The sequence below is a fragment of the Siniperca chuatsi genome, linkage group LG8 (assembly GCF_020085105.1).
Source record: "Siniperca chuatsi isolate FFG_IHB_CAS linkage group LG8, ASM2008510v1, whole genome shotgun sequence".
In the NCBI taxonomy this organism is placed as follows: domain Eukaryota; kingdom Metazoa; phylum Chordata; class Actinopteri; order Centrarchiformes; family Sinipercidae; genus Siniperca; species Siniperca chuatsi.
In genome coordinates, this window is record NC_058049.1 from 21,546,233 (window position 1) to 21,571,892 (window position 25,660).

Genomic DNA, 25,660 nt, shown 5'->3' on the forward strand with positions numbered 1-25,660 from the left:
GAGCTAGGGCAATAACTACAGAGGCAGTGAAGTTGAGAAAAATGTGTGTACGGTTTTCAGGCTGGCCAGCAAACTGGTGAGAAATGTAAAGGTTGTAATGCTTTATTTTATGCTTTATTAGGCTTATTATTTTACTTTGATAATAGATACATAAAAGAGCAGATACTGCGCTCTGCAAGGTGAAAACAGTTTTTTCAGTTTCAGTTTTTTTGTCCATTTTAGAAAGGAAATGAACTTAATTTTCATTATTTAGTTCATGTTTCTAAGGTGTTGCCATATCTCTGTCTTTCCATCTGCTGTTTATATTTATGTTGAAATCAATATAAAATTTGTATTTACAATTGAATAGACTTAAATGTGTGATTTAAAGGTAACTCAAAGCTGAGATGGAAGCTACTGCAACTCTGCTAAGCTAGTCACCTTTAGCAGGAGTTATTTAGCTATTATTTTTCCTCCTTTAACTCAAGCTAGCCGTGGCTATCTCACCAGAAATATTTGACTTTGTTCATAGTTCATAGTTCAGTTCATAGTTATCTTGCTTTAGCTGTCTAGGTGGCTGCCTGTCTCTCTGTGAGACAGTCCAAAAAGTGTGACAGAAGCTTCTAGAGCACAGATTATCAAACCAGCCCTGCGGTTTGGCTTGGTTTTTAGCTCCACTGTGTAGTTACAGTTGTGTAGTATTTCTATGGCATAATAATTTAATATGGTAAAACAGATACCAAAATCACAATCAGAATTCATTTAAACCAGTGGTTAGGGTTTTATAGGGCAGTATAGTTCAAATGTACTTGCTCAAAATATTACAAATCAACATATTAGCCTTACTTTTGGTTGGTTGGGGTGAAAGATTAAGCTCTGACTCTGGACTGTATGAAAATTTTGAATAATGTTAAATTACCTTTGTGAGGAAAAAAATATACAAAAGTGATTGAGCAGATAATCATCTGAGTAATATGCTGAGCCATATCTAATAACTAGCCATACAATTCAGGAAAAGAGAGAGTTGGAATTTTGTGTGGGACCACTCTGGTCCTCCCAGCTGAGATCACAAGCAGGATCATGAGGCTGTTTCGGCTTGTGTTGAGACTGAGCACTAAGATTCATGGGAGCACACAGCTGTCAAAGGCCTTGATTGGTGGAGGGCTTTATCAGTCACACAACCAAAACAGAGCCCATGTGGAGGGTTTCGTATGAAGGCTGCTGCCATACCAAAGTGTTTAATTCCTCTGAGCCATCAGCTGGGAAATTGCTGAGTAAAAATAAGTGTGTGTGTGTGTGCGTGTGCACACACACGGTGTAGTTGGGGGGGACTCAATTAAAAACCAGCTGTGCCCTATTCCTCTGTAAGCCCTCCAGCATTCCTCATCCCCCTCCTCTCATGTCTTACCCCCCCCTTCCTTCTCCTCTACCCCGTGCCACAAACCCCCTGCTGCTCTGTAAGCTGCCTGTAAGCTTCTAGACTCATGCCGATGGATCTAATGCTTCCCCCCGAAAACACACTGCACACATGTGAACGTGAGCACACACACATATACATATCGCCTACATCTCAAGTATACTGTAAATGCTCATTTGCCCCCCGCTGCTTGATGTAATTTCAGCAGACTTGTGTGCCAAACCAAGCCAACTCCCCTCCTCTTCTACCACTCTCTCCTTTCCCTGATGTACCTGTTACTGCCTCACATCAGCTAGCTCCCACTACGGGGGACGGGGGACAGGGACGGGGGGGCACTTACAGCTCTGAGGGAGAGATGAGAGAAACAAGGAATGAGGGGAGCAGAAATACAAAGTCAAAGCTTTATTTACTATAGAGACAAACAGGCAGACAGACAGTGAAAAACAGACTGAAAGGAACGCCTGAAAGCCTGTTAATATGGTCTTAAATAACCTACTTCATTTAGGGAAGCAAAGGTTAGTGTGTGCACAAATTGGCTAGAGATACTGTCTGCCTAACACCTATTACTCTGAACATTACTGCTGTTTTTTGCTCATCTTGGTTGACTGAAAACCCACCATATGTTAGGTTTTCTTTTAGTCTTTTTATACTATTTTGAATAGCTATAATTAATGTGTTATATTACTAGTGAAAAAGGTACAGTTAATATAGCTTAATAAGGGTGTATCCAGAGGGCAGCTATAGTGCTTAGCCAGCTAATCAGTGGTAATTCTATAAGTTCAGGTCCTTTAATTAGCTAATTTGCATTTTGAGAATTAATCAAATTGATTATATAATTAACAGTACAATGCATCTTCTTCTCAGTGTCTCAGCAAGGCACACATATACACCCACAACACCTACGCATCTGTAGGTGTTGTGGGTGTATATGTGTGCCTTGCTGAGACCCTGTAGGGAGGGTTAACCCTTGAGGATGTGGATATGATTGGTAGACATAGATGTTTGGGGGAGAACTCATCACACAAGGTTAAACAGAACCCCTGACGCTGTGCAGTCTGTAATGGTGGAGATAGCGCTGGGAACGCAATTCACAGCTAGTGCTGTGAGGCTCAAGGACCCCTGAGCATTGGCTATAAGCATTAGTCTTTGATAGGTTATAATGGCTTGTGCTAATATTGGTTCGGGATAGAGAAAGGTCAGCTAACTCATCTACACGTATAGCATCTGACAAGTCGCCCCAGGATTATTTTTTCCTCATTCGAGCAAGTCTCGGGCAACAGATTCATTCAGGGGTCAGATTTTATGATGATCCATCACTTTTTAAGATGGCGGTTTCTAATTATTTCACCAGGCAAAGGGACGGAATAGAAAGGCTGGGTGTGTAAGAAATGGAACCTAATTACTAACTAACTAGCAAAAGAATATTGTCATAGTTTGCTTCAAAGGAGAAAAACAGTTTGCTTAACAATGGCAGTAGAAGAAGGGGAATTGCCAGTGGTGCTTTAAATACCACTAGAGGCCCTTGGTTTGCCCTAATGTGGTAAGATCGAGGGTGGAGGATTGCCACGACTGATCCTGCATTATGGCAGGACGAGGCCCATGGGCAGCCTGTAGGCAGAAGCTGGCGGCTGTCTACTCGGAGGTCGATTTTAAACCGATGAGAAAAATGCTAGTCAGCCACCCGTGGCTACAGCTTCTGGATGATCTAATCTGGGTTTGTTCACTGGCCAGTCTCCACATCTATGCTCACTGGCTAAGTGTTGGCCTGTTATAGGACATATTAGGGCTAATCTCTAGGTGTGTCCATATGCAAGGACTTAAGTGCAGATGGATGGAAAGGACAGATTTAATACTGCTGACATCATTACTTTCAAATCCCCACTAACAACCTGGGAATAGATGAGGGTAATTAGGGGCGCTACAAATGTCTGTCATATATATTTTTAAATAATTTTTATTATTCTTGTTTCTTGGTTCGTGGAATAACAGTTGCTATGAATAATAAAACTAACTGCAAGCAACGATACATTTTTGTCAACAAGCTTATGTTGCTGTATCTTAAAGTAGCTATACTCAACTCATTATCTGTAAGAAAACAATACTCCACAATGGACAGTATGGGGAAACTGTAAAGGTCTGGACAAGCTGCACCTGCATGATTAAGAATAGGTATCATAGGCCGAAGTCAAAGCTGGTTTTTTTTAGGCTATCACTTGGGGACTTAAAAATGGTTCAGTACGCCATCCTACTCTCATCTGCATTTTTCATCTCATACTGCACCTGTGTTACCCACTAGATCCAATGATTCCCTCGTTTCCTTTCACCCTTCACTCTGGATTTAACCATCTGTGAATTCAAATCAAGTCGAGGTTTTGAGATTTTACTAAGCTGACACCCTTATTTGTCTTAATCAATATGTCAGTGGTGGAAAGGGCAATGTATTACTAGACTAAAATAGGAAATGAAAGAGTCAAATAAATAGATAAATAAATAAATAAAACCAAAAGTGGGAGGTGTATGTCCCCTGCCAATCCCCAGTTATGCATAAAAATGCCTCTGAAATGAAATCTTTATCAAAAGAGCCACAAGGTTCTCCTTACAAGGTGTTTTCAAATAAGCGGGCGTTATTATCATACCTCCATTGGGAAATATGCATTTACAGCTTGGAGAGTGAGAGGCAATAGGGTAACTGTTAACAATGTTTTCCCTAGTTATGGTGCATAATTGCATGCTTCTGTTATTGCACCTTTCTATTGCTGCTAATACAGAGAAAGCCCATTAGGCAGTGTGCTAATGTGAACAGTAGCCTGCAGTGCAGTGGGTGCACTGTTTAAAAAGAGATGCATGAGGACCAGTGTAATGAGCACTAGGCCATGCAAAAGAAGGGTACTTACACCCAAAGAAGGCATGTTCAAGCTCTAAAAAATACAGTGAGTCAACTTTGCCTGTTAGGCTGTAAATGTATGTGGCAATGTTGCTGTGGCCCATTTGTCATAATGGAATTGACCTTTTATTACATGTAAGTTATAATCAGAATAATATTCAGTAGGGTATCATGGCATGCTTAAACAGTAGGCTATATAATATTTAATAACATATTATCAGACCACTCATAGCTATATATATATTTTATTTTTTCAAATAATGATCATATATTTTAATTTTGACATTTACAGCGATTTCCAGTTAAGGACACGCACTGTGAAGAATTGTGAATTCTAATTGTTTAATGGCTACCACTGCTGATCCCTGCATGTCATCTTGTAGGGATGCAGCTGCAGCCAACAGTGCACAGTGGATTACTCTCCACATGCGCTGATAATGACCATTGACTTGGCTTAGCCGTGAACGCGCGCTCCGCGAGCCTCGGTCATTCCTCTATACTATGTGCGGATGGTCGCTCCCTTGGTGCTGCTGCGCGCAGCTTTAACCGATCGGCCGTCGCTCACGTTCAGAGCATGCACCCGCTGTTTCTCTGGGCTGAAGAGAATCCACGGAAGACGTGTCGTTTGCGCACAGCTGCGTCCGTCCGTTTTCAGCCCATCTTTCTCCAGTCAGCACTGTTCCCTATAACGACCATCACCGCGGAATGGATTGCTCCGTTTGATTTGTTGTGATGTTGCACTGGAGGCTTATAGCCTATCCTGTACATTAGCTCACCCGCCCCCGTGCTCTCGTCTCTCGCTGCATGCAGTAGCTGCTTGTCAGGATAGGGCAAAGAAAAGTATGCAATAAACAAGTGTCAAGTAGCTTCGGGCTGTTCGATTGGAGTGAAGGAAAAGTTCAAGTTGAAGGAGGAGGATTATGCAGTGAGTGCCGCACAGAGCAGGAAACAGGTACGTGATATTTAAAATCTATTCCTATGGAAACGCGCTCCTGTTGTTTACACACAAGCTTCTGTGACCACAAACGGCACATGTGTGTACGCAATCAGTTCTTGTGGCAAGTAGGACGGGGAGGGCAGCGCAGAGCGATGACATTGAGGTGCCTTCTATCGGAAAAAAACATAAGTGGTCCTCATGTGAGAATGCACTTGACTGGCATTGGTCACACATGGCTTCCTTCGAGTGTCTACGGTGTCGTTTATGTGTCATGTTGTCCAGTTGTCTGGTTAATCGTTCCTGGGCAGGGATGACCTTATACGAATCGCTATGGAGTTTGTGGCTTGAGAGGTTTGCACACAGCACATCTGCACGTCATGCCAACACAAACGTCCTTATGATATCTCTAAAAGAAACAAGAAAAATCAAGCGTGTCCTGGCTGTGTAGAGCTTCTTTTCGTGAAAGTGTCAAGGTGGAGGAGGTTAGATTTGTCGTGATGAGGGGCAGGAGCTCAGCCAACCGTCAGTTCCTGTCCGACGCGTTTATGACTACCGCAGCGCAAAATCCTCATCTCATCGCTCTCTGTACATGCGTGATAAAGTGAGTTTGTCCTTCGAAAAAGATGCTTTCACTTCATCATAACAAAGATGGAGTTACTAGTGGGCTGCTTGACCTATCATTATCGCGCGTCTCCTCTCCTCTGGACGGCCACAGCTCTGCGTCGCCGCGGAGCGTCCGCCCGGCCGCAGCCGCTGCCTCTCCACATTTCAATGAGTTAATGTGTTAAAAAGCACCAATTGCTACACTGCACTTTATATTTTCTACAGTCATTGAATTCATTAATATTTCACCCACTGGCTTACATGCTGCCATATATTGGATTAGAAATAATCCAAGGTATTATGCTTTGTGGAGGGCGAAATCAAAGGTCCAGGCAGTGTAGGTGCGTGTGTGTTGTGCTGAATTTTAATATCTTTCCTCTGCTGCCATGCTCTGTGTTTTTGGTGACACAGAGAGGCTGGAAGCCACAGCCCAGCTGGTTCCCCTCCAGCTGCAGTGATGACCATAACACTGCAGGAAGCCCTTCACTCAGGAACGAATATTCATTGGGCATGAGTGTGACTCCTAGTTAAGGGATTAATGCCATATGGGTGCGTTCAGTTTAAGGTTGCATTAGAAAAACTTTTGGAGTCAGTTGTGTATCAAGTAAGGGTGTCAAGGGATAAGGCCCACACACCAGCTGTAGATCCCAGAGCTTGGCAGTCCTCAGCACCTTATGACATGAAAACACACACAGATGCCATGCAGATCTTGATGATGAGGCGCCCTGCTGAGATTCACACTTCAATCTAACTGGTACAGTTTCTCTCTGTGGCCCTTCTATCTCCTCCTCCACCTTTAGCTCTCTTCAAGCCTGCCTGCGTCTGTGTGATCTATCACGCTCTTTGATCCCTCTCCCACTTTCCACCCTTCCATCTTGAGCTTTTGACAGCGGCATATAATCAAAAAGAAAGCAAAGCCCTGAGATTGGCGTGCGATCATTCCTGACACCCATTTAAATACATGCATATAGAAACGAGTGCACATTGTGTACTTTAGCTATGTCTGTTTTACTCACAGGGACACAAGTACACACACTCAACTGCCATCCATCTTCAGTCTTTAACCTGCCAAGCATAATCATTATGACCGGTGTGTTGTGTTTGTGTGTGTGCATACATGTAGCGAGTCACAGTCTTAAGTGCTAATAGGAGCTCACACTGGACAGCAGCAGGCTGTGTCAACCACAATCTCCAGACAAGCCCTCAGGGTGTCCCAGTTGGCATGACTACACACACACACATACAGACACACATGCACAAACAGGCCTGAGAGGTTTAGACTTGACTCAAGGGTCTGAGCACTATGGGTTCTCTGAGTCCATGTCCTTATTGGACCTTCACAACTATTCAACAAGATTAACTCTGTGCCTGTTACCATGGAGATATACTGTAGATTGACTTTTACACATGCAAACTTTTATGTGCATGCTGGATATTTCAATCGATTCACATGTGAATATGATGCGAGAGTAATCTCTTTCTGTTAATCCATCTCTTTCTCTCTCTTCCTCTATGTGGGTTATGTATTTATACATACATTTTACTGCAACACCTGTGAGGCCTGGAAAGCGGAGCATCAGTCTTCATTAGACTGAAATGAGGCTGGCCCTGTTGAATAAATGACTATCATTGTGTGTGTGTGTGTGTGTGTGTGTGTGTGTGTGTGTGTGTGTTTTGCTGTGTGCGCGCATGAACACAGCAAAACACACGAGTGCTACTGTTGAACCCTGTAGCCCACTCTGACCCAGCTGACAGATGACTGCAGTGATTTCCAGGGTTCAGAAGATTAGGGGATTAAAGACTGAAGGCTTCACACAATAACCCTAATGCGTGCGAATGGCGGCCAACATGCGCACAGACACACACGCGCATCAAACAAACACACACTCTCGGGGCTGTGGGGCTGTTCAGAGGTCAGCAATATCCAGTGTGACCCTTCTGCTGTGTGTTGTCCTGCGTTGTGTAGATAGGACTGTCCATATTCACACATTCAAACAGATGGAAAACAGCATTAGAAAACCTCCAGAGTCCAATTTCACTAATGCCATTTTCACACTACAGGCGTGACCTGTATTGGTACAGAGAGCCCAGTTGATACATTGTGTCCTTTCCAACCAATTCAGAACCCACTCAGTGTTAGATAATGAACCAGCATAGTGGGCTGAATGTTTGTGACTAGGCCAATGCAATTTTGTTGCCGATTTAGAGCCAAAAGTCCCTTTCAAACACAAAATAGGCACCACTGTGTTCATTGTTTTAAATTCTGTCAATGATAACTACATTGCAGCATGTTAACTGATGTTATAAAAAAAGCTGCTTATATTTCTCTCAGGTATAATTACCCGAGAGGCTGTAAAGTGGCCCTTATTTGTAGGCTTTGTATGATTTCATGTGTTGAATGGTTTGGTTTTGAAAACACCATTTGCTGCACGGTGGAAGCATTTTTCCTTTAGCTAGACATTTTAACAAGGTTTGAAACACACTGTTGCCACTAACAGTGCAACTATGGCAACATTAGGAAGTTTTAAATACCTTGAATCCATCAGATTTAGTCTTGGGGGGCCAAGTTTAGATTTTTATCTTTCAACCAAGATGCTAGAGAGGAGAAAAGCAAGCAGTTATCCCCAGCAGATCCACACACCTGCATCTTTAAACCTCCATTGTTTTTTGTTTTAAGCCATTTTCACAAGCAGGTCTTAAATGGTTCCAAGCTAAATGGAGGTGAGAGCATTACTGTTATTTAATCAGGTGAGGTCATTTTTGAAATATAGCAAACACTGCTGTTGTACGGTACATTAGACCATAGCATCTTATCATTCGGGACAGAATAGGATAGGAGGTAATAGAAGCAGAAACAACCTTCTGTCACTACTGATTAACTAAGAACACTGACCTTTAGAAAGAGGAGAGGTGGGTGAAAATGATGGTCTTTGTGACAGAATATGGAGAGGGGGTGATATTGTTTGTACTCTTGCTGTAATTGTCAGCATGTGCAGCTAAATAGAAAATACCAGCTAAGCTTTATTATAGGCTCTTCTGCCCGTCCTACTACCCTCTCAGCTATTTCACAAGCTCATGGGTTTTTTTTTTTTAGCCAGAAATACAATCAACTCAGTGTCATAAAACCAGATCGAGAAAAAAAAAACTGCTGCAGGAATGGTTTCATTCCTATTATGCTGCCCTGGTTTGGCCTCCTGCAGAGCAGCTTTTGGGTGGCATGAGATACAACAGTCTCAAAAAGACTTGAAAAGGCCCAACTCAGTTTCCCCCCTCATTTCTACTACATCTAACCAGTTATAGACTGCTTACCGTCCCCCTCCACATGTCCCTGCTCTGGCTGTCTAGTCCTCAATTTGATACATTAATGCTCCATTGTCCTTTTTGTTTCATATTTCAACATTTCAACTTTCAACATTAATTGTGCTCCTTTGGGGATCGGCATATGTAGGGATAGCATGCTGTGGTTTTTTGCGAGGCTAAAATTACAAAGACTTGCTGATGAAATTAATTGCAATAATTGATTAATTGGTGGGTAGATGGTAGGAAACCACAGAGTGTAAAAAACATGGTTAACAACATCTTCCATAGCTTTCTGAAGAAATGTTTTGTGGCTTGGATTTTCATAAAAGTAAAACTAAAACAATGTTTATTTTTTCTTTCTTAAGTGATTACAAGGTTGAATTAAATCAGTTTTAGTTCACATGCAAAATATCACTTCCACTGCTTCCAAAACTGTAAATGAACAATAGTTTGTTCAAGCCTTTTTTTTAGTATCCTCCATAATAATCTTGTTTGCATGACTTGTGTCTTGACTCACCCCATTAAATGTATAACCAAAACAATTAAAGTCATAATTCTGCCATATCACATCTTATCACAATTATAATGCATGAACAATTATAAATCAAATTTCACTTTTACCAAACAGTTTGGGAAGATAGACGTGGCTGCCTCCCTGAAATCTTGTGTTTTTGGATGAGGAGAGAAAGAGTGTAGAGAAGTTGGTGTGGTTACTTTGTGGCAGCCTGTGGGTTGCACATTATTTAAATCAAAGTAAACACAGTGTGTAATGCACTGCCACTAACATAGAGCCCTGGACATCTCTTTATTGGAACAATGATTCTCAAAATTGCTGCCAAGACACACATTAGAAGTGAAATTAGCCAGAGAGACCCCAACGTAATGTGAAAATGATTTTGAATACATAATAGTCTGACATTTCTTTAAGCCAGCATCTAGTAGACATTACTGGTACTGTGTCTTAATGCATTCCTGCATTGGCTTCAGTTTTCAGATTCATTACATTTGAGTATTGTTAACATTATGTTGTGTGGTTATCTGCAATTTTTCATATATTACCATGAAATCTGAAGGCCATAAGCTCATTCCTTCCTTCTGTCCCTTGCATACTCTTTGTGACCTTAATGGCCTATATTTTTCTTTCAAGGGGCTGTAGACCACACTGCTCACTGTAGTGCAATGTGTGTGTGCATGTGTGTGGCGTGTGACACCCGACATTAGCTGTGCTTTAGAGAAAGTGACACTTGTAGAGAGCAGCCTTCATCTTGGATTACCATGCCCATGGATCCTGTGGGGTTTTGTGCTGGAAGAGATAGCAGAGTGGGATGATATTCACTACATCTGTCTGACAGCTGACCGACTGGTTTTAACTCATCCTTCTCACATGCTCATGGCGCTTTGTTGTGAGCGTCTCGGTTACATTTAAGTTGAGCAAAAGTAAAGTCTCCAACTCATGTGCCCACTTGCACATGCACTCGTGGATAATGACGAGTACCAAGTCTTTTAGCATAGACCACTCTATGTAAGGCCATCTGTAACTTTTTCAGTGGATGATTTAGGTGAAATTGTTTGTCCAGTTAGTCAGTTAAAATGACACCTGCTGCACAGTGTGTGAAAACTGGTTAAATGCTGATCCCATTGTAAAATAATTTTGGTCCCATTGAAGTTGAAAAAGCAAGCAAAATGCCCGATGAGCCTATCCAGGCCACAATGAATCAAACTGAATGTCTTGGCTGACTTTGCAGAGCTAAATTATACAAAAAGTAACCAAGAAGATCTGTTAGCCCTGTAGTGCAAGGTTTTCTTTTAAACTTTCCAACAGTGTGCAGAGGTGAGTAATCTCCCATACAAATTACAAATTCTCCTGCTTCTTCTTTCTGTCTCTGTTGAGAAATGCAGTAAAAAGTGGACTTGTCCTCTGCTGCCCTTATAAGGAAGGTGTGGCCGGTTGAGTCATGCTCAGAGAGACTGCCTAGTCATTGCTCAGACCTACAGACCCAGTCAAGCCTTGACCCCTTTGCTGCTTTGGACAGGAAGTGTAGTTAGGGCAATATGATGCTTGAGGATCTTTTGTGCCCATACACTTCAGGTGAGGGCTTTGCAGGTTGCATGAGGGTCTGCTGTAACCCTGAATAGTTGAGGACATATCATCTAAGGGGCACATCCAAGCACACATGCATCATACACTCACATGCAGACACACTAGCAATTTCACTTAGAAATGACTGTGGTTTCTCCATTTACTGTACTCTAACTCTCCTACCTGTGATTTGTGGGATCATTCAATTCCATGCCTTTCACAGCCAATGGAATAACCAAAAACTCTCTGCAGCAGCCAGTGAATTCAGGAAATGTAGTGTACCTTCCATCCCTCTATTGCTTATCCACTCTCTCTTTCTCTCTGTCTCTCTTTCTAAGCAGACATGCCGAGTTACAGTCTAAAATGGCCTTGTGAAGGAGGACGGGAGTTAAGATGGCATCCCTAGAGACTTTTCAGAGAAGTAATTTAATAAACTGTGATATTTTCCACTCCACAAGGGAAAGGGAATAGGCTCAGAAAAGTAATGAAACTTAGCTGTTGAATTTTTAATATTACAGAATCAATTTCCTGTACTTGAACATAACCAGGAAGGCTCTTTTCTTCTACCTAAGTCGCAAAATGCACAAGCATTGACTTCTGGCTAGCTTCGTTTTCCCATTGAGATCAGAGTGGGGAGGTTTGATCAAAACATTTGTTCAACAGTATCTCTTGGCTTTCACAAGCCCTTCAGCATTTGAGTAGCACCTGGAAATATAGGTTGTCTTAACCACAGTCACTGCTTAGAATGTGGAAAAGTAGCTACCTCACAGGAGTATATGCATGTCCTTGTTCATTAATAATAATACTATGAGGACAAAAAGCACAATTCACAGTCAAGCTGCATGGAATGTGCAATTTGCATGTGTCAAGATTTGAGAGGGCAAAGTTACAGATTTATGAGTGTAAAATTCTGATTTCATGCGCACTTCAAAATGTGCTCGCCAGATGTTTTGGCGTATTCAAAGCTGCAGTTTCTGGCAAGCATGCTTTAAAAGGATTTGCCAATACTTTATCTGGCTTTTAAGGTCATATTTATTTTAACATTATATCTTTAGTCAAACAAACACAACCAATTGACCACGTTTGGATGTAGTCTTATGTTACTTAGAATGAGGGATCTAACGAGATGACGCTTTACTTCCAGGTAGGTCTGTGCAATGTGCTTTAAATCATTATTACGATTGATAAGGATATTTGCTTATATCAGTATATATCATGATAAGTCAAATATATGCATAATGTAAATATATAAAATAATCAAATCATTGATTTTCAAAGCAGTGTGTTTGTGTTCCACTGTTATGCTTTATTTAGGATTTATTTATAGTTTGCTCTGATTAATCTGGACAACAGAAATTTGTACAAACATATTATGATGAGATTTACATATCATCGTGATTCTACTCAAAATCAATAAACAATAATATTGAATTGTCGCTCTCCACTACTTTCATTCCAAATCTAATGGATAGAATCCTAGGAATTAGGTTCATATTGGACGATTTGTCCATGTCAACATTAAGTGCCAATTTACTTTGTCCTTTATGTAGCAATAATTAGTTAGTGATCTAACCTTAACTGTACCTTAACCATAATATTTTTGCCATTGCCAAATTATTTTCCTAATCTTACCATCCCATACTTGCAATGTGCCGATATTGTAGAAATAAATAATTTTAAAAATGTTGGCATTGAAGGATTAAAAAATATTATTTAATGTTAACCAGGGCTTTGCAAAATAGTCCAATATCAATGTTCTGTCTGGTAAAACTAGCTGCCAGGGGTACAAACTTTTAGAATTGAGAACAAGCAATTTGTAAGATGCCTAGCAATCACGACCTGCTTAAATCTAGAGACAGAATTATTCTTATGGGCTCAAAACATTCATTACACCTACAAGTTAATCCAGGTTTCCTCTCAAATCTTGATTTACATAATTATCCCCATTCTGTTTTTTTATTCTGTCAATGGTTTTGTCATAAACAGGCTTCCGTATATTTTGACTGATCTTTCGACTGGACTCTGGTATTTGATAATTAGCTCTGTTTCCTACCTTTCATGCTTCTGTCAAGGCTGTTGGATGTTTGTTTACTGCAGATATGCAATGACACTTCTTTTACCCTGACTCCACCGCTACGTGTGGCAGAGAGAGAGAGGTCAGGTGATGATTTATGACCACGATGCTGCATTCCAGCACAGGATGATTAATCTCTTCTGGGTACAAGTTTAACCTACCTCGGCCTTGCACACGCATGCACGCACACACACCAGGGCGTACACAAAAACACAAACACACACACTCGTAAGTACACGCGCGCTCTGCATGCCTGACAAGCAGGACATAAACGCAGGGGCAGAGTGCATGTAGGTGCTTTTGTATGCAATTCATGTGCAACCAGCCCCCCTTCTCCCTCCACAACCCTACCCCAACATACACCCGTCCTTTTCGTCTCTGCCTCCCTTATTCATTCTCTCTTTTTTCTCTCTCCTCACTGACCTCAGTGGTGCAGTGTCTCACATTCACCCCTCTCCTCTTACGCCTCATCCATTCATCACAAACAGTCACAGTTGCTCACACTCACAGAAAGGGAGGGAGAGAAACAGTGAGAGAGCCTCTGTATAAGGCCATTTGGCTCCAGTACCAGTGAGCATAAGGCTATAGGATTAGTGCTGCTAGGTGCTAAAAGCCTCAATGTCTTAATAAGCACAGAGAAAGGCAGGGGCTGGCTGTATCAGTGTGATACAGCTGTGTGTCTCGGTGTGTGCGCATAAGTGTGCATATTCAGGTGCTCTGCGCAGGTACAAATACTCTTTGGCAGTCCTGGGCCAGCACATTGAGAGGATAAGTGTAAATACCACAGGCTGCATCTGAAGCTCTATTACTTGAGCACACTTCAGTGAATCATTCCACAGTTATACTCATTGAAACACAGAGGGTGGTTGAACACATCTTTATTGTAATGGAAAGCATTTACAGTCAACTTTAGATTAGATTCCTACGCTTTTGTCATTACCACTTCCCTGTCTCTTTATTGAGCACGCTCTCTCTCTCTTTCTTAGTATGTCTCTCTATCTCTCTAGTGACCAGCTTTAGCCTGTGGACACAGTGACCTTCTCCCAGTTGAGAGTGGGATTTTTTTATAGGAATGGGTTTTGCATTGATTGCAACTATTTTTAGAAATATGCTTTCGTTGTGCAGTTAAACATTTTTAGTGAGGTCTCATATCCTCTGTCATATAAAGTATGATTTATCAGTGAATAATATGCAAAGAAAAAAACAAAAGAAAAATGCAGTAACCACCAACATGATAGATGACATAAATTAAAACCACTTATAATTAATTTAAAAGATGGAGAGTAAGTTAAGTTTGTTGTTGAATATATCATTTTATGAGTCAATCAACTTTATTATAAACTTTGCAGTACTTAAAACACCCACATTACCATCAACACCTCATCTAGAATGTTTAATGTTCATATGGAGCCTTATGTAGGCTGAGTCTGCTGTCATAAAATATCTTGCCCTCTTCTTTTGCATTGTAAAAACCCATCAAGACAAATGTGGTATATTTATTATACTATGAAGTTGTAATCCTTAAGCTTTCAGTCCTGGTTGATTTGGCAACATCTGTGCTTACAGGTGGCAACAAATGTGGCTTAGTACTACAGGAAACACTTCTTGAGCAGCCACTTTGTCAGCAATATAAAGAAGAGCAACTGGTGTATCTGTTTACAGTGCAGCCAAACAAACTCACATTTTAATCAGTCAAAAATAATGGCAACTGCAATCGGAGCAGCCGTCGACTGCAACTCTTTATCTAACAAGAAGGAGCAGCTAACTATGGCTGCTCTTTCTTGCTCCATTACTTCTTGCAATATTTAAAACCGTCAAAAAGTCCACTGTCAAAAAAGTGCAGATAAATAGATTGATGTCAGCACTAACCTCATTGACAAATATATTGCGTTTCCTGCGGCTGCAATAAAAGCCGCCACAATTGGACGCTTTTAATGTGACCAGTAGGAAATGTTGGGTTTGTATTAGCAGTAACTCAGTACAGCTCTGATAAGGCTGTAGAATAGTGAACAGTAAACAGTTAGGCTGATATTACTGAGATAAAATTAAAAAACAGTAACGCTGGATTACATAGATGCATCATTTTCTGTGAATCCCTTGTGCATGGGAAGGCAAATTGAAACAAATGCGGAAATGGACTGAATGCAACTATATAGAGAGGTGATCACAGAATGAAAATACATTTAATTATTGCTGAAAAAAATGCCAAACATAAATCTTAAGGCTTATAAATTTAAAAAAAAAATCTAAATTCATTTCAGAACCTTATTTACTACCAATCCCTGATGCTTAATCACATGAAGTTATTAATGCACTAAAAAATGCACTAAAAACCACACATAACATTTACAGTAACAGAGCAAACTCCCACTCCAAACATCTATCCCTACTGTTGCTAACTGCAATCAAATGGCCACCACTAGATTGCAACCTATTTCATCAACTCATGGTTATCCATACATTTAATCATACATACAGATTGTACTGAACATGTTATGCCGTGCCTCCATTCATACTATTTTTACATGAGAAAATATGAGATGACTTTCTGATTAGATATTTTAGATAGTCACTAGACAGACTAAACTGCATAATTAGCCTTTAAATGCTATTCAATTCAATTCAATTTTGTTTATACAGCACCAATTCATAACAGAAGTTATCTCATTGTACTTTTCCTATAGAGCAGGTCTACACCATGCTCTATACTTCTGTTCTCACATAGCTCATGATGCAGAGATAGCAGTGGATGACAAATACCAGTTGGCAAAAGAAAAGGAAAGTTCAGTAAGTCATATCTAACTTAAACATACACTCATACATGCTTGTGTGCATGTAGCTCCATCTCTTTGGGTCTGAATCCTTTATCTAGCACCAGCTCGGTTCATAACATAGGCATCCATGTCCATTATCAAATGTGAGGATTGATGAGAGAAAAAGAGTACTATATGAGGGAGAGAGAATGGGAGAGAGAGTAATGTAGTCCTTTGTGAAAGTGCCATCATACCACCCAACCCCACTCAATCTCCTCACCAGCTACAGAATAGATGAATGTCCTGGACGATTCTAATCTCATCACACACACACACACACACACTCGCACGCACGCACACACACACATAGACACACTCACATAGGCACACATAGGGAATGACTTGTCTACACCATTCATATTTGATGTTTACAAAGAGATGGTGAATAGTAATTACATGAGTGGATGTTGTGATGTGATTGTGCTTGAACATGCCCTCTGAGACATTTGTGTGTGTGTGGTTGTGTGTGCGTGCGATTGTGTAGGAGTTATATTTGTAACGTCTAGTCAGAACATCCGTACTTAAGGTTAATTCCTCAGCTTGACCAGGTGTCGTCCCACCTTAAGATTTCTTTTTGTTTGTGCAAGTGTCGAGTCCTGAGGGGCCCCTGATGTGATGTAACGTGGAAAATAAGGGCATGTCACATAACTGTGTGTGTGTGTGATTGTGTGTGTGTATCTAGCCAGAGTGGTCTAGACACTAGACGTCTTCAAGTCCACTCTTAGTCCACTTAGTCCGTCTTCTAGTCCACTCTAGTCTTCTTTACACTGCTATCACTCCACACTAATTTAAGAATATGTCTGCAATTGAGGAGGGAGGTCTGATAAGGAGTGAGGACGGTTTGGGGAGTGATGTTTTTGATTCATACTGTGAAGTTATCTGGATCTTTCAAGTTTGAATTGTTCCTTTTGAAGCATGATGTATTTCATGTTCACATTGAGGATTTACCTTTTGTTTGATTAAAGGTTTATTCACAGCCATTTTTATACTGTAGCTTGTTTGGCTTTGATGTGAGGCACCATGCTGATTTAATTAATTTGTGTTTTAGATGACCCTAAGGATACTGATTAAGGACTGATTTAGCAATTATCCTTAGGGACACCAGTTGTACTAAAACACGAAACATACTAATTTACTTGTTACAGTATCAACTGATTATGTTATTTGACTTGAGAGTCAGTTATGTTGCAGCCAAATTAGATGCTTAATTAATAAACAATTATTAGTCCAACTGCTATCTGCAACACAGGAGCTGAAAGCTTTTCTTTTTCTCAAGTAATTTAGAATCTGGAAACTTAAATACTGGGTAATGACACCCATTTTATCCCAGTGTAAACACCCCTTAACCTTACAATGTGTACTATAGCTTGTTTTTTAGTACAGGTCTGCTGAATGTAGGCAAAAAGATCACGCCTATTGGCTTTCTGTAGTGTAAAATTATGAATTTTGTTATCATGCATCTTTTGAGCAAAACCAAAACCTTATTATAATATCAAACCTGCTTGATTGTGTCAGAACGGTCAAAATGAGAAAAAGACTGCATTACGTTAGCTCTGACTGAGTCCTATTTCTCAAGTGCTGTGACAGCAACTCCATGATTAGACTTTAAATTGGAAATTTGCCTAAAACTTTAAATCACTTCAAATCATCTGGCATAAGGTCAGCATAAGATATGTGAAAAGGCTTAAGTGCAATTTTGGTATAAAAATTAGGCCTTTGCTTCTAACTACTCAGACTATGCCTTAGAGCAAACACTCACATCATGTGCTATTTTCATGGATTTAGTTTCATGGATTTTCATGGATTTAGTTTGTGAAGGCGCACCAACATAATCACTTAAACTGCCTTGATGTTTATTATGTCTGCCGGTATTTCATTTTCCTCAACATGGATTTTATAACCCAAAAAGGAGCTAAATCCAGTGAGAGTTAGAAGGAGAATTGGAATATAGTCATTAAATCAGGGGTACAGCAGCATAGATGGGTGGGATCCTGTGGATTCACTGGACAAAGGAGATCATACAGTCCATCAAAGATCTCAAGGACACTGTACATTTTCTCTCCTTTCTTCATACCTGAAGTCACAGAAATATGTTCCCCTCAATCTCCACTTTCTATCCATCTCCAAAAAAATGTATATATAATAATCTTTTCACATGGCATTTTGTAGTTGCAGTTTCTCTGTGGCTGAAATGAATATTAGTAAGTGAAAATCTGAAAGTGTCAGGACAGAAAGCAATATTTGTATTACAAAACATTTCTGTCTATATAATTGAAATAAGCACCTTGCTTGTGTTGAACATCAAAGCCTACAAAATGTTTCTGTCAAATTTGTACCATTACTATGCTGTGTTACACAGTATGTACACATTCTGTTTTCTGTAGCACACCCAGGTGCTGTCAGTTAGATGACATCATAAACTGTTAACATCAACCTCAATCACTACTTGATTCCTTGATCAGTTCTGACAAAATGTTTTATTTCCTGTCATGCACAAATCTGTGACTGAAGTTTTGAGGGTAAATCCTGTATAGTGATATATCTGTATATTTTCATTGTTATGAACAACATTACATTTGTCTCCTGAGTTTTCATTATTGAATCTGCTTCTACACTGCTATAACCAGATACTTCAATATTTTTGGCACAATAGCCTGCCAGAGTGAAAACAGTACTATCAGTTCATTTGAGTCATATGTATGTGGGGACGGAAGAGAAATAAAATTAATCAAAAATATATGAACTTAGAGAATAAGCTAAGTGTCAGTGTTCTTGTGTGATGTTGTTGCTGATGAGTTTAACTCTGGCTTATGACCTGTGTTGCCTCACCTCTTCTTTCTGTCTCATCTGTAAATTCCATCTCTAATAAAAACACGCACTATAAAATATGAATACTAAACAATAACCATAAAACAGAAGAAAGAATCAACAAAAAAATAATTTGACTGCATTCAAGACATGTTTCTATTCCACAGCGAGGATTACGGTGGGGCTTTTAAACTGTTAGATTCCCGCTGCTTTTTAATATCTTGTGTGATCTATTTGTGTCCTAAGCTGCTAATAGCTAGAGGGAATCAGGGGAACACAGCAGGGGTGGTGCTCACATAATGGATTGGTTATTTTATGTTTCTCTCCCAAAAAGAGATAGGATTGGGAATTTGTCTTTCCCTCCTTCCTATATTCATCACTTTTGCCTCAGTTCTGTTTTACTAGAGAACAGAGGCTTGTTTGGAGTAGTAGCACTATAAAAACACAGCCTAGCATTACAGTTATTTAGAGGCATGTGCTATGCTGGTGTTACCCAGCTCAAGCCAAGACACAGCTTAAAGTATATGGTATGGACTGAAATGCAGTGTAGGATAGAATTTCAGGACCCTGCAGTCACCATCGGCAAGTGGATATCGCACTGGGTGAGCTGAACTTGAGGAACACTAGCCCAGTGGGCGAGAGTGATTTTTGAAAGCAGGAAAACCATATTCTCCATTTCACAGTCGCAGCACTGGCACAGCTGTGATAACAATGTGCCCTAAACCCGACTTACGTTCTTATTTATTTGGTGTGCCCCACAGTTGCCTGACGATTATTCTGAGAAAAAGTAATTGCTAACAGTGTATGTGCACACATTCCCTTCCCTTTCCCTCCGCTATGGCTTGTCTTCGGTGCAGCAAAGCAGAGCCGCAGCTGATAAACATAATCACAAGTTTAGAGACGGGTGAGAGAGAGCTATTTTCAAACCTCTTCCTGACAACAATTTTGGAGGTTTTCAGGACAATCAGCCTGCTAATTCTGCACTAATTAGTGATAAGCTATGAAAAGCTAAAACAGGTTAATGGCTGTTTTCATTGGGGGTGGGGGTGGGTGCAAAATGGGTTTTCTTCATGCAGTTCCCATGACAAGAGAAGGAACAAGTAACTGGCAGATAACTGCTCTGTGAAATTACTGCTTTTAGTATTTGTAATGGAGAATTGTTTGGTCCCTATAGATGATCAAGAATGTTGTAAGGTTGGGCGATGTTGCATAAATGTTTTAGAATCACGGTGCTTGTTATGGGCTAGACCAAGCCTCAGTGGACCAATTTATCCGGCCTTATAATGGCATCTCTAATGCTCCAGTCTACATGAAAATAAAGAAGTCTGTAAAAAGGAATATTAAATGCGCTGTATTATTGCTTATTCCCAAAGAAACAAATTGATCCTTTTATGACATTCAATCTATAAAGCAAGGCGGTAGCTATTTTACGACAGTTACCATAAACAAACTAGTGAGCCAGGTTTTATTGCCTTATATTTCAGCAATGAGGATAGACTTTTTAAACTGAGCCGAACGGCTACACCTGGTCTGAACGTGGGTGTATGCAGGTAGAGATGTGTCTGTGTGTGTGTGTGTGTGTGTGTGTATGTGTATGAGGGATATTGTGTGTGATCTCTGCCGTAGCTGTGAAGTATGGCTGATTCCCTGATCCACCAGGTTAAGGAGGGCTTTGGCTCTGTGCTGCTGACCCATCTGGACTGTTTGCTGGGTTTCAGCCTCATCCCTGGACTACAGTTTGAGCACTGGAAGCTCATCTCCACTGCCTTTACTCAATTCAGACCTTCGGCATTACAGCTGTCACAAAATTTGAATGGTCATTGACCCATTTTACCTCTAAGGATTTTGCGTGACTCAATGTGTGTGTGTCTGTAATCCTGTGGCATATGTGGTTCTCAACTCAGTCATATCAACACACACACACACACAGATATAAAGAGTACAAACGGATAACTCAAATTATTGTTCCATATTTTTCCATGCTGCTATAACGCTGATCCTTTTCAATCTGTTGTTGGTGATTTTAGCTCCTGTCCAAATATCGTATCGCCTCTGTTTTTCTGCCCATCTTATCCCAGAGCTCAAGCTTGATGTGACCTCCTACACACACTACGACAGCCAAAGAGGATCAGCGCTCAGATCCACTCAGATTACCACCTTATTTGTCGCTCTCTCTCTTTCTCTCTTTTTTCTTTCCTGTCCTCCAAGCAATGAATGGCTACTCCATCCAGAAGTTACATTTGGACAAGGACAAATAGTACAACAGGCACACACACAGGCAGACACCGCTGCAGGGCTGGGTAGCATTTGAGGGGCAGGATAATGTCAGCTGACCAAGGCCTTGGTGGCTGCCAGTCATCCATGGCTGCCAACTTCACTAACATCAGCTCCACGCCACAGTAATAGGACAAAGGCAGCCTGCTTTTTTCTGCAGCATTTAATAGGGCAGCTAGTATGTGTGTGAGTGAATCAGAGAGAGATGGAAAGAGGAGTGTAGTGAGCATCAGTGGGACTTTGCGTCTTTTTTGTAACTTGAAGGGAAACACCAGCAGGTAGCAGGACAGTAGCAGTATGGGTTTTCAAAGATGACAGCAACCTGGTGCTGTTTGTAGGGCTGGGCAACACATTTTACCACAATATATACAGTATATATATATATATATATTTTATCAGTCAATATCAATGTTTAAATCACAGTATAAATTAAGTCTCTATTTCTGTCGAGAAGATTCCCCCAAAGGGGAATTGCACTGATTTTACACATCAAAGTCTGTTTACAGGTCTTAGGGAGTACTGCATATGTGAAAAAAGTTGTATAAAGCCGAAGTCTGATAGTGATGTCACTTGAAACTTGAAAATGAAAAAAATCTGATACACATTTGAATCTCCGACTGAAATGTTTGTGGTTGAGTTACATTGTGGGTAATGTAGGAGCCAGGTTTTGACGACAAAGAAGAATGCATGAATGACAATATCTCTGGTTTTGCTGCAATGATTTTGATGCCTTTTTTAATCTGTCCATGATGAGTCCAACAATTTTATAGAAGTGCAACGCTAAATTGGTGCAGTACTCTTTTAAGCGTAAAATCCATAATATAACATTCAGAACCTGGAAAATGGCCAATAATCGTGTGAGCTGCAAACAGAATATCTATTATAAATAGATATATATAGATAAATAAAGTATACAAAAATAAACAAAAATCTTAAATCCTGTCAGTCTAAATCCTTAATAATAATTGTGTTGAAATGTTTAAAGTTTGGGCGTATATCTAGTGTCAGTTACGTTCAGCAGTTAAAGTCACTAAAGTTGTTTTAACTCTTGAGCTGGCCTACCTCCTCAAAGGAATAGCCAACTAAATAGCCAACTTCTGTGACCAAAATAACAGCAAATGTTGTCTTTAGCTAACTCAACCTATTTACCTATTCTGGGAAGGGGGCCGTCTGTTCCTAAAAGTCTGCCATATTTGGTTACAGCTTTGTCTCTGTGTTGGGATTTGTGTTATTAGTATGTTGTCAAGCAATGTAACATATCGACAGTATTTTGAAGTATGTGTTCATGCTTTTTATTTACATCTCGTTCGTGTGCTTGATGTTGCCAATACACCGTGCTTCTGTTCCTGTGTCTCAGGCGAAATGCTGCAAATATGTACCTCTCTTTTTTCCCTCCTCTACCCTCCAGGTTTTCCTGCAGTTACTGCAGACCTCTCTCCTTTAAAATCATACCTCAGCCATCCCACACACATACATACAGTCACATTTATCTCAAAACAGCATGCTTTCACTGACCAAAAATACATTGCGATTTGTTTAGCATCACAAACAGTTATGCAGTATATGGGAATTTGACATTTTGGTTGAACTGTTGGGGTTGGGCGACGCTGCATTTGAAAGTACCTGTGATAAACAGACGTACAGAGGCACACACTAAAAATCGCACTGCGTTCACTTGTCCATTGTTACTTAACTCCCAGTCATCCTCCCACACACGCACAGCAGCAGGGCAGCCAGCCTCTTGACACCGTTCCATTTAGCCCACACTCCTGCCGGAGGATTCAGCTAATAGCTCACATAGCTTGAATACAGCCATAGCGTGGAACAATTACTTTCAAGAAGAAACAGAGGAATCAGGGGAAATGAGAGAAAGCGTAACCTTGAGATAGGATAAACAGTTTTAACACCAGCCAAAACCCCTGTGCTGACAGTGGTGTGGCAAAAAATATATAAATCATCAGAGTTTGTTAATGAATCTCTCAACTGAACAGAAGTTGCATTACAGCACACACTCATCACTATTCAAGGCCTCATTCCCTCTCTGCAGGCCAGGGAAACAAGCTGGAAAAGAAAACAGAAAAAAATAAACCCTCTCGATATGTCAGAAATCGAACTGCTCTCCCAATAGAACTAAATTACCTGAAGTGACTGGGGACGTTTACAAAACATACACAGCCAATCTATATTTCCCATCAAACACATCATTTGCTTATAGTGGTTATACAACATAACAAAACAGTGGCTATTGATTGCATATAACTGGAAAATTAGTCCTACAGCAAAGAGCGGGGTTCCTCTGCTCGATGGATATTAGACTGAGATTGCATGGTATATTGGTGGGGTAGGCTTCCTTACTGGCCACTATTTTTCTTCTGTATTCCTATGACTTGTCAATTAGGTGAAGTGGATCCTCTAAATTCCCCATAGAGTTGAAATGAAACGTATTTGTCTGTCTCTTTGGTTTGTCTATGTAAGGCCTGCAATGGACAATTAAACAGTCTCCCTGTGTTCTCAGTGTATGATGGGATGTAGGATGAGATGTCACCTGATCTCCGGTGACTTTCCAAAGACTAAATGAAGGTTTCTGGCATGGACATCAGTATAAAAGGAAAACTGAGAAAAGAAAACATTGTTAAGAAACAGACAGTGATAAAGTACTTTTTATGGGCTTATTTGTTTGCTGGTGTGTGTGTTTTGTATTCCTTTTAGATAACACATTTAGACACAGACAGTGCTGCAATAAGATTTATATTTAATTAGAAAAAAATAGAGGTAGTTTAATATCAATATCACACGCTCAGAATCAAAGAAACATTTTTTTTTCTAGACTCAAAATTTCATGTCAGTAATCGTGGCCTATCAGATATAATATATAGTCCATATTGCAATGCAGCTACAGTATGAGATGATGCATTTTCAATGAATGCTGTAAAGATTTATTTTTCATGACTGAAATTTGACTTTCTTGCTCATATAAGGCTAATACCGCTTTTGGTGTTGCTTTCTCTGGCTTCACATATAATCCAGTTGAATATAACCAACCCAGGCACTTTTTCTGTCGAAAGGCTTCCTGGGAAATATAGGAAATCACTAAGTGATGCAGAAGCAGATTGAGGATATTTGAGAGAAAGTGGATACAACAGAAAGGCAAATTGACACATTTAATCACAAAATAACTTGTTGAATGAAACAACACAGAATGATAAAAGTAGCTGAGGATAATATTCATTTATTATTTTTTTTTCCTCTTTAGTGATTCTGTCATTTACTCACTTTGTTTACTGCTCTGGTGCCCTCGCTTAACAGTATTGCAGTATTCAGCTTACTCTGCCACTCCAATTAAAGCCGTTGTTTTTGTCTTTATGACAGTGATATGCATGGTAATAGAAAACATATGTGTGTGTGGTTCACAGTATAACAAAGGAAAAACAAAGTTCATGCTGTATGGAGGAGCTGTATTAGCTGTTTTTGCTTAAGTTAACAAGATAATTCTCAAGCAAATGCAAATTGTTGTGATTATTAACTGATATGAGAAGAAGTAAACATAAATAAGCAATACAGACAAATATGTAATGACCCACTTTAGTCAAATACCATGTCTATTAAAATATGTATGTATTATGATGTTTTATGTCACAATTTTGGTGCAAAAATTCATATTTGCTGTGTTTTTAGGAAATCCATCACAGAGCACAATGAATAACTTCAACATACTGTAGTTGCTGTTTAGTGTAATTATTATTAAAAAACCTGTTGATCAATCTGGGAGTAACAGCGACTTCCAATCTTTCCAATTATGAACTTTGGTAGGCATGCTCCTCGTTTATGCCACTTTAAATGTCCTCTGTGGGAGGCATTTGCATATATTTGTTACCTAGAAATGATTTCACATTCACAGAAAGATACACACTGGGGAAAAAGTGGTTGTGTTCCCATCAGTGTGATGAAACTTGAAAGCCCCTGAAAATGTGTAGTACTCCTCTATAACATTAAATAATAATTTAACAGCTAATCTCAGCTATTCTGCTTCATCAGGACTAGGTGTGGTTTGGTCTGTTGGTTAGATCATAGGTGTCTGATTTGTGAAAGATACTGTGTGAAGGGTAGTTTCATTTCAGATTTGGTAGTGGACAGAACTAAAGATTTTAGAGGTACATGCAGGACCAAAGGCATTTTTCACAACCCCAATGTGGTCATGTAAAGTGGTAAAAATACCAAAGTAATCATGCCAGGGGCTCTGTGTTGAACTGACATTTTTACCCAGTGACTCAGAAATGTAAGCAGCATGGATATACGGTGATATGTGTAAAAATAAATGGATGTGTATGTGTATACATGTATATGTGTGCATGTGTCTTGGGGCCAGGATTCTTCTGTGGTTGACTGTGGTTGAGTGGAGAGAGCTCATTTAAAAAGACGCGATTTGAGGAGCGATCAGGGAATTCCTCCCAACATCATGCTCCTATAAATCATCTCTTTAATCAGCCTGAA

General features: G+C 40.1%; 1 protein-coding gene across 14 annotated transcripts in view; it reads left to right on the forward strand.

Moving 5' to 3' along the window:
* The first annotated feature begins 4,599 nt into the window (after positions 1-4,599).
* The window catches only part of tenm2a (teneurin transmembrane protein 2a), a 202,441-nt gene continuing 181,380 nt past the window's right edge, over positions 4,600-25,660 (forward strand). For 6 of the 14 annotated variants that reach the window (XM_044205107.1, XM_044205101.1, XM_044205100.1 and 3 more), the window contains exon 1: positions 4,601-5,232. The gene's annotated coding sequence lies outside the window, so the exon portion shown is untranslated. Of the gene's footprint in view, positions 5,233-11,541; positions 11,622-25,660 lie in introns of all 14 variants that reach the window. The other 8 variants (XM_044205103.1, XM_044205109.1, XM_044205106.1 and 5 more) reach the window with 4 other exon arrangements.